General features: G+C 34.6%; 1 pseudogene; it reads right to left on the reverse strand.

Annotated features, from left to right (window-relative positions):
- Positions 1–2,024: 2,024 nt before the first annotated feature.
- LOC145822163 (uncharacterized) lies at positions 2,025–8,235 on the reverse strand (annotated as a pseudogene).

Genomic DNA, 8,235 nt, shown 5'->3' on the forward strand with positions numbered 1-8,235 from the left:
CCATAGTGCTTCTGACCCACCTTAGGAACAATCTGAGAGGTGGTCGATCAAGAGGAATGGCCATCGGCCAAGTGTAATAGTCATCGACCAAATAAGCAACCCCAGTAAGTTGCACCAAACAAAAAAAGAATACATGTATTCCATGATGAGTTTCATCTTTCACATTCACTAATATATGTATGTATATTAGTGCTAAATAATAGAATTTATATGCAATATTTGAACTTGGCACCAATGGCTGCCTTAAGAAAGGTATTATCAAAGTGCCTGATCAGGAAACCTAACCATCTGACAGTTCAAACCTTTAAATTAACTCATATGTTATAACTACACATCATGATTATAGAAGGTTTGTCTTTCACTCATGCCTGTTACATCAAAGATAAACTCTATGGGCATTGAAGAGTAATCAGATAATGCTACTGTGATTTGTTAGTTTATACAATGAATGCAACCAAAATGAAGACAACACTGTGAAAAACAATAGTCTATCCAGCTACTTTAATACTACAGGGTGCAACAACAAGATAACACAAAAAAAAAAGAAAAAAAGAAAAAAAAAGAGACAACCTTAGTTCACAAGCCTATTTGCCTCTTCAGCAAGCTCTGTAAAGAAGAGAAACAAATGCGGGGTTAATTGAAGGACTGCTAGCAAGACCTTCTGTTATATACTTAGAAGTAAATGTTCAACAAGCTTATCAAACATGAAGGATGAAGAGAATAATGAAAGGGTAGTGGTGACTGGCCCAAAACAGCCACACACCTTATGCTGATCCTCCATTGGAGCTGTCAACGAGTGGGGCGACCCTTGACAGTTCAGTTCTTGCAAGAGACTATTAGCTCATCACTCCAATATTGTCTTTTTAATGGAAACTAACAGTCAATCAAGAAGTAGAATTCAAAGAAACTGAGTACTACATGTTGCATCGTTTCGCCTTGTTTCAAAGAATGAATAATATAGATTTCGCAAAGACTTGAACCCTAGATCAATGTTTTTCCAAAAACATTGATAAGTCATATTCACCATCTACAACATTTCTAACAATTCAATTATTTATGAAAGTATAAACAACTTTGACATCAGCATCTAAATCTTTTATGCATGTAAGGTGGCTATAATTTAGAATGATAAAGAAGCTAGCATGTGATGAAAAATTAAATTTGAAATATAGATGAATCAATTTTGTAGCATTAGTACCATCTGCAAGGAAAAACTGATCTTATGAAGCTCTGCCCTCTTTACACCATCCGTAGAAATTTACAGAGCAGCTGGATTAATTTCAACTACTGTGATCGATCAAAAGGAATAGGCAACTGCTGGGACAATAATGCATTCCCCACCCAAAATGATCAACATTCTGGTAAAAGATATCAAGAAAACCAAACTGTGTGTAAACATCAAAGAAGAAAATCCTTAGGGGAAGTCCTTTATATATGCCCATTGTATGTAATTATCCCTGACATATCAACTACTCTAAGGAGATGTAAACCAAGAAATTTTTAAAAGGAATGCTAACAATACATTTGTTTTGGACATTAATCATAGGCAGCTTCTTGTGTTGGTAATCTCCATCGTCTTGGAAGAACTTTGTCCCATTTTATCAATGAAACCCATAGCACTCCCGTCATCCCAAATGCCCAACTGTCACATCCATATTGGTACACCCAGTGCTCCATTCCCTTTCTTTTTATCTCTTTTTTTTCCTTTTTTAAAAGAATATCTTACATTCTATAACAAACTATATTAATAGGAAAAACAGAGTGGGTAAAACAACCCCCAATGCCTAAGAAAGCCTCAAGACAAGTACTGTTAATATTGAATGAGAGAAGAAAAACAGTTAATCATTGGGGGAGGGGGGGAATTTGGGGAAATCCGCTCTAATAATAGCAGGGCGGGGTGGGTTTCCATTGGGTTCGGATTTAATTTCCATCCATAATTCTACCCAAAAGATTCCACCAATGAATCTCCACCAATAAAAATTCATCTGAAATATTAAAACACACCTATTGGAATAAAACAAACTTCAAGGACAATGGTATTTCTTTTCATTCAGTTTCACAAAATTATAATGCATCAAGTCGGTGACTACTTTCAACTATAATCAGCAACAATTATTAAATCTCAATCAAAACCACTGTTCCTTAATCAAGAGTTGTGTGGCTGCATGAGTCACTGAAGTAGGAACAAGTACAAATGAGCATATGAAGTGTTATATGCTACAAGATTGGAACTTAGGAAATGCCTTTAATGCCACACGTTAGATGATGAAGAAAAATTGTAATCAATAAAAACAGTAAATGTCCTGAGACCCAAATATTAAAATGAGTCCAGGATTAAATGCTATAATAGATAAATATACCTTCATTTGCATCTTGAACCATTTGGTAACTGACAAATCCTGAAAAAAAAAGTAAGCTGCAATCACAAACTACCAACCTATTAAGATGCTATTACTTTAGAACAAACCAAAGCCCTCCACTCTCTTAAATGAGGAGGAAATTGTGTGTTGTGTGTTGGGGAGGGGGGTAATCAATTAGCATTTTATGAAAACACTTGACAAAAGTTAAGATTTCAGATTTTCAAGTTTTATCTTTGACCAAAATATTTGTCAAGAGGCTGCTAATTTGCATCTCAGCCAGCCATGCCTAATGCTAAACCAACAAGAGGAGAGAGCAATCTAGACCAAAAAGGTTATACCCAGTGCACAAGGCTCACACTTACAGTAGGGCCTTGGAATGGAGCATGGTGTCCAAGTTCCTCAAGTAGTACCACAACCTCATTATAGAATCTATAGATTAAGACTTCTTTTTATTTATTTGCTTACAAAATATATATATATATATATATTTGTTGTCCCTCCTTGTTGAAGCTGTGTCAATAATTCTTATGGCAAGAGCAGAATAAGGAAAGAGTCACTTTGCTTTACTTGAGTTCTATATTCAAGTAGGCAACTGCTTTAGTTTTTTATTCTTCAACCTCTCTCATCTACTTTAGTTTTAGATCATGAACAATTACGCATAAGACTGTGCACATCACCCTCTTGTTGTCTGTTTATTCTTCTTCTTTTATATATACATATGTGTGTGTGTGTGCGCACACAATTCGTAAACCTTGTTTAGTGTAGCCATGTTCAATTATCCATTAAGGTAGGTTTTGGTTTTTGTTTACAAATATTTTTTTATGCTTTCCTCATGTTTCTATTTCCAAGCTAACTAAAATAATGTACTGAAATGAAATTCTGACCCTTATATATAATATATAAGCAAAATCCCATCAATTTTTAAGAATTAAAACACTAGTTTAGTGAATGTTCATCAGCAGCAAAGTGGCAACTGAAAAACATACACAATAAAATGAATTAAATAAATATGTGATGCACTCTCCTCACCAATTTTGAAAAGGCAAAAGCCTTAAAGCATGACAAATCATTCAAAGTCATAAAAGCATATATGTAAACAGCATATTTGTCCGATATCTACTAATTTAAGTTTTAGAATGGTATAAATCATTTTTATCCTTTTACTTAACATCATTATTTTTCAATTCGCATATCAATGACAAAACTTAGACTTAAATTATACCAAATATATGATGTTGCTAGGCTGACATTAATTTTAAAGAAACGCAATTAATTATTAGTCATACATGCTTAATTATTATTTACAATGGAGATATCACTCACTACACATGATGATCATGCAAAAGGCTTCTTGTGTAAATAAAACCTATCAAGTACAAAGGTTTCTTTTTATCGAAATTCATCAAATTTACCTCGCAAATTGCAGGGTCCATTCTGCAGCTAATTCATCATGTTTTACTCTATCAGCCAAGTACAAGCAAGCAATGCCTACAACAACTGGATTATCTACAAGAATTAAGTATGTCAGTTGATTAGAAGAACAATATATATCTCAGTTTACCATTTGCATAATTGAAAATAAAAGGAGGCGGTAGGATTCTCAAATTCTTAAATTAAACCCAAATTATTGCTCAAGATCCAAAAAAGGCTTGACAACCTATAAACCTGCCTCAACCAGGTCACAAATTTCTACTCTTTAAAATAGATGGAACTACAGAAGTTAATTTAATACCTAATTTTTTAGAATTTCCCACAAGCAATACATTGTTTGCGATGATTGAGGCTCTGTGAATTGCTGCTTTAGCATGAATAGCTGAAATTTCATTTCTTGCCATTCGCAATTCCTCCAATAGTGTTTCTACCCTGGCTGGTACATCTTTAGCTTTCACCTTTGTAGAATGAATTTTAATAATGAAAACATTGGAAACAATTAGGTGTTCTTTATTTAGCAAAAAGATTACAGAAGAAAACATACTTTGAGACTGGAGCAGAGCTGTTTCATGTAGTTATCTTTAGCATTCGATAAAAGCATCACCAGCAACGGCTTCTATACGTTTGATTCCAGACGCAATCCCCTGTTCTGAGATTATTTTCAAGCTACGTATTTCAGAAGTACTGCTGACATGAGTGCCACCACGTAGTTCAATGGATACACCTAGAACGTCTACAACACGTACCTAAAATAATCACAGTATTTGAAGGAAAAATCAAATCCTATGTAAAAGTATGTTCCATAAGTTACAGCATTTATGTGTTGTGAAATGAGCGTATATTTTAACACCATTTTCTGTCAGAACTCAGAAGTACAAAAGAAAGTATTTTATAGAAACTTGAACCTGTTCTCCATATTTTTCTCCGAACATTGCAATAGCCCCAGCTTTTCTAGCATAAGTTAGAGGCATCACTTTAGTTTGCAGAAGTGTAGAGTCCTCAATCCAACTATTGATCAGTCCTTTAATCTCCTTGAGCTCATTATCCAAAAGTGGCCGGTGGAAGTTGAAATCAAATCTAAGACGATCAAAAGCCGCCAATGAACCAACTTGTGATGTTTCCGGGCCCATTACTTTTTTAAGTGTAGCTTGTAGCAAATGAGTAGCAGTGTGATGAACCTGCCAAAGAGCAAACAAGGTTCACAAAAAGTTTAATAGAGTTTCGAGATAGAAAAAAAAACTAACAAGTTAATTATACTGTAAATGTGGTAAAATGTATTATTTAAGCTAGTACCTTAGCTCGTTGCCTCAGCTTTGCATCTACCGCAGCTTCCACTTCACCGCCAACCTCTATACTTCCCTCCTTGATAGTACCCTTATGAACAAAAATATTACCGACGGATTTTGTGACGTCTTTTATCTCTATAACAGCAGTCTGTTGGTTTCCAGCTTATGAAATAAATAGAAAACCATTGTCTCCAATTTGACCACCTGATTCAGCATAAAATGGTGTCCTATTAAGAAAAACTTCCACTTCGCTGCCTTCGGATACTTGTAGTACTGGTTTCCCATTCACCAAGAGAGCCTCAACTACTGCTCTAGTCATAACCTTGAAATTCTGTGTCACAAATATTTTCAGCTAGATCTAAAAAAAACCTTTATATAACAAATAATAAAAACTAAACTGAACACATCATAACAATTAGTAATGTAACCAAATTAATATCAAATGCATTTCAATATCCCAAATTTTATTCAAATATCAAACAATACTAAACATAAGAATCCTAAATGCGTCTAACTATATCCAACAATCCCAAACATAATAATTCCAAAAAGTATATAAACATTCAACAAAATAACCTATAAAACGAAACAAAGAAAACTTAAATGAATGCCAACGTGCAAAACGATATATATCACTACTGAACCACGAACATCCATCACCAACCTGTGAACAAAAGGATAAAAACATGAGTATTTTATTAATGCATTAACTTCAACAATAATATACAAATATAGTTAAAATTAATCAAAAAATTGTTGTGAAGCTATTGTTTTATCAAGCTATTGTATACAAAGGTTGTAATGCTAGGATTGTAATACAAAGTTTATATAATTTTCTATTGTTGACACGTGTTAGGATTGGTTAAATAAAGTAAATAAATTTAATGAAGTGTCAAATTTACCTCTATTTCAACCGAGAGAAGTTTCATCCTCCCTTACACCCGATGCATCCTCCCTGACATTGTTGCTTCGTACTGACCCCGGAGTGTTTGCTAGATCTATCCCATTTTTTGCTACCAACATTTGAATTATAGTTTGCATTGTACTCATGTTTTGAGTCTGGTCAAGTAACTGTTTTCCTTGGTCAGCTAATTGTTGTCGTTGGTCAACTAACTGCTGTTAAAGAACAATCACCTCGGAGTTAGGAGCCTCAAAATGTGTAGAAGATGAAGTATTGTCCTTGCGGATCCCGTATCCCTTCAAGTAGACCGATCTCTTCCCAAGTACTTCCTTGGAAATCTGCTCCTCAGACAATGGATGTGTGACACTAGGTTGAGATTGCTCAGCGATCTTTGAAACCATAGTGGCTTATGAATGAAACATAAATAAGCTTAAAACATAATATCAAAATGCAAACATTATTATTGAAATTGAAATAGTTATGGTTACATGATGTTCCTCAGCCGTGCTATTTATCTACACTCCCCCATGTCGGTGACGTTTGTGGGTGTCCTCCAGTAGTTTCCTAATAGTCAGTTTGCTTCCTTGTACCTTTCATTTCATTAGATTTTCTAGTCAATCAATAATTCTGTATTTATAATTTAGTATGTTCAAATTTGTAAATCTACACGTATAAGGATAGATGCTTGCGATGCAAATGATCTCGAGCCGCTCGTATGATTATACTTCACACAACCTCTTGCTTTCATCGCATTCTCTGACTTTTCCTACAAATAAAAAAAGAAGAAGGTAACATTAATTAATATACAGGAGGATGTTGCTTTAGTAAATATTTTTATAAATACCTTCCAATCATCAGTTTCCCACAGATTGTCAATCATCCATTCCCAATCATCCTTTGTACAAGGATATAGTGTCTGACTTTTGAGGTCAGATACTTTGTCTTCTTTAAGGGATTTGTAGTTTGTGTGTAATCTACTTTTCCATTCATTGTACAAAGTTTGGCACTTATGATCAATAATACATCTCACATCCACATCATTATTGTAGTTCCCAAGTCAAAAGTTTGCTGCAATTGGAAACAATAAAATTCAATATATTTTATATATCATTGCGATTAACATAAATAACATGTTAAATATATAACACATATATTTCAAATTACCCCAACTCTTGTAACAATGGACTCTCTTAACCCAAAGGCAATTTCTAGCCATCCATCAGTTCGGACTGGGGCATGACCTCGAATTTGTTGACTAGGAGCAGCTGCTAGTGGTGTGGCGTAATCTCCTTCTATTGCTTTGGTCAAACAGTTAAGTGTAACGGGTATTCGATCACCGCGTTCCTTTCTAATCTTCTCCACATTCTTTCCTCGGGTCAGTCCTCATACACGTTTCTTGCCCAAAACTAGAATTAATGCTATTATGACCAAAATTTTATTCAATTTAGTCAACATAAAACATGAATGCACTAAATAAATATTGAGATAAGAAATTATCATTTTATTTAAGGGGTCATTTATTTCTCACCTCCACTGTTAGTCACAGTACATGGACTTGAAAGGTGGTCAGGTTAAGTGGTGAAGGTAGGGAGTTGATCGGGCCTAGTATATAAGGCAGGAAGATGGATAGGTTGGGTCGAGACCTCATGTGTGCTCTCTGAATGATTAACTTGTGTAGCTATAGGTCGTCTTGGAAAAGTAAGTGTATCTTCATCAAGAGTACTTTTCTTTTCACTTGGTGTTTGTGAAGCTATTAGGCGAGCTGCACACCTATTTGTTTTCTTACCGGGACCCATATGAATATCCTGACATAATATAAAAATGAATTGTTAGTACATTTTTAATAATTTAAGGTTGCTTAATAAAAAATAAATTTGAAATAACTAGACATACCACAAGTAATATAACAAGTGAAAAAAATAGGGAAATTAATTTTCATACACACATGTATTACCTCAATCACTTGAGAATCAAAAGGCTGGCCATTATCACTTGAAGAACTCAGTCCTTCATCATCATCAAGTGGTTGATAGTCCTCGTCATTATCAGTTTCACCCACCTTTCTCTTTCCCACCCTACAACTTTCACTTTTGTCCTTCTCAATAGAACCAAACACTGAATTCTTGAGGGACTTTGTCCCTAGAGCATCAAATCTGATTTTGTTTTTTTGGATTGTTTTTTTCCTATCCTTCTCATATTTCGTCATCTTCTGGACCAAGCCGTCGGGCTTCATAAATGATTTACCGTTTCTGGACAT

Source organism: Camellia sinensis, chromosome 3, assembly GCF_055761805.1.
Source record: "Camellia sinensis isolate YWXY chromosome 3, ASM5576180v1, whole genome shotgun sequence".
NCBI lineage: Eukaryota > Viridiplantae > Streptophyta > Magnoliopsida > Ericales > Theaceae > Camellia > Camellia sinensis.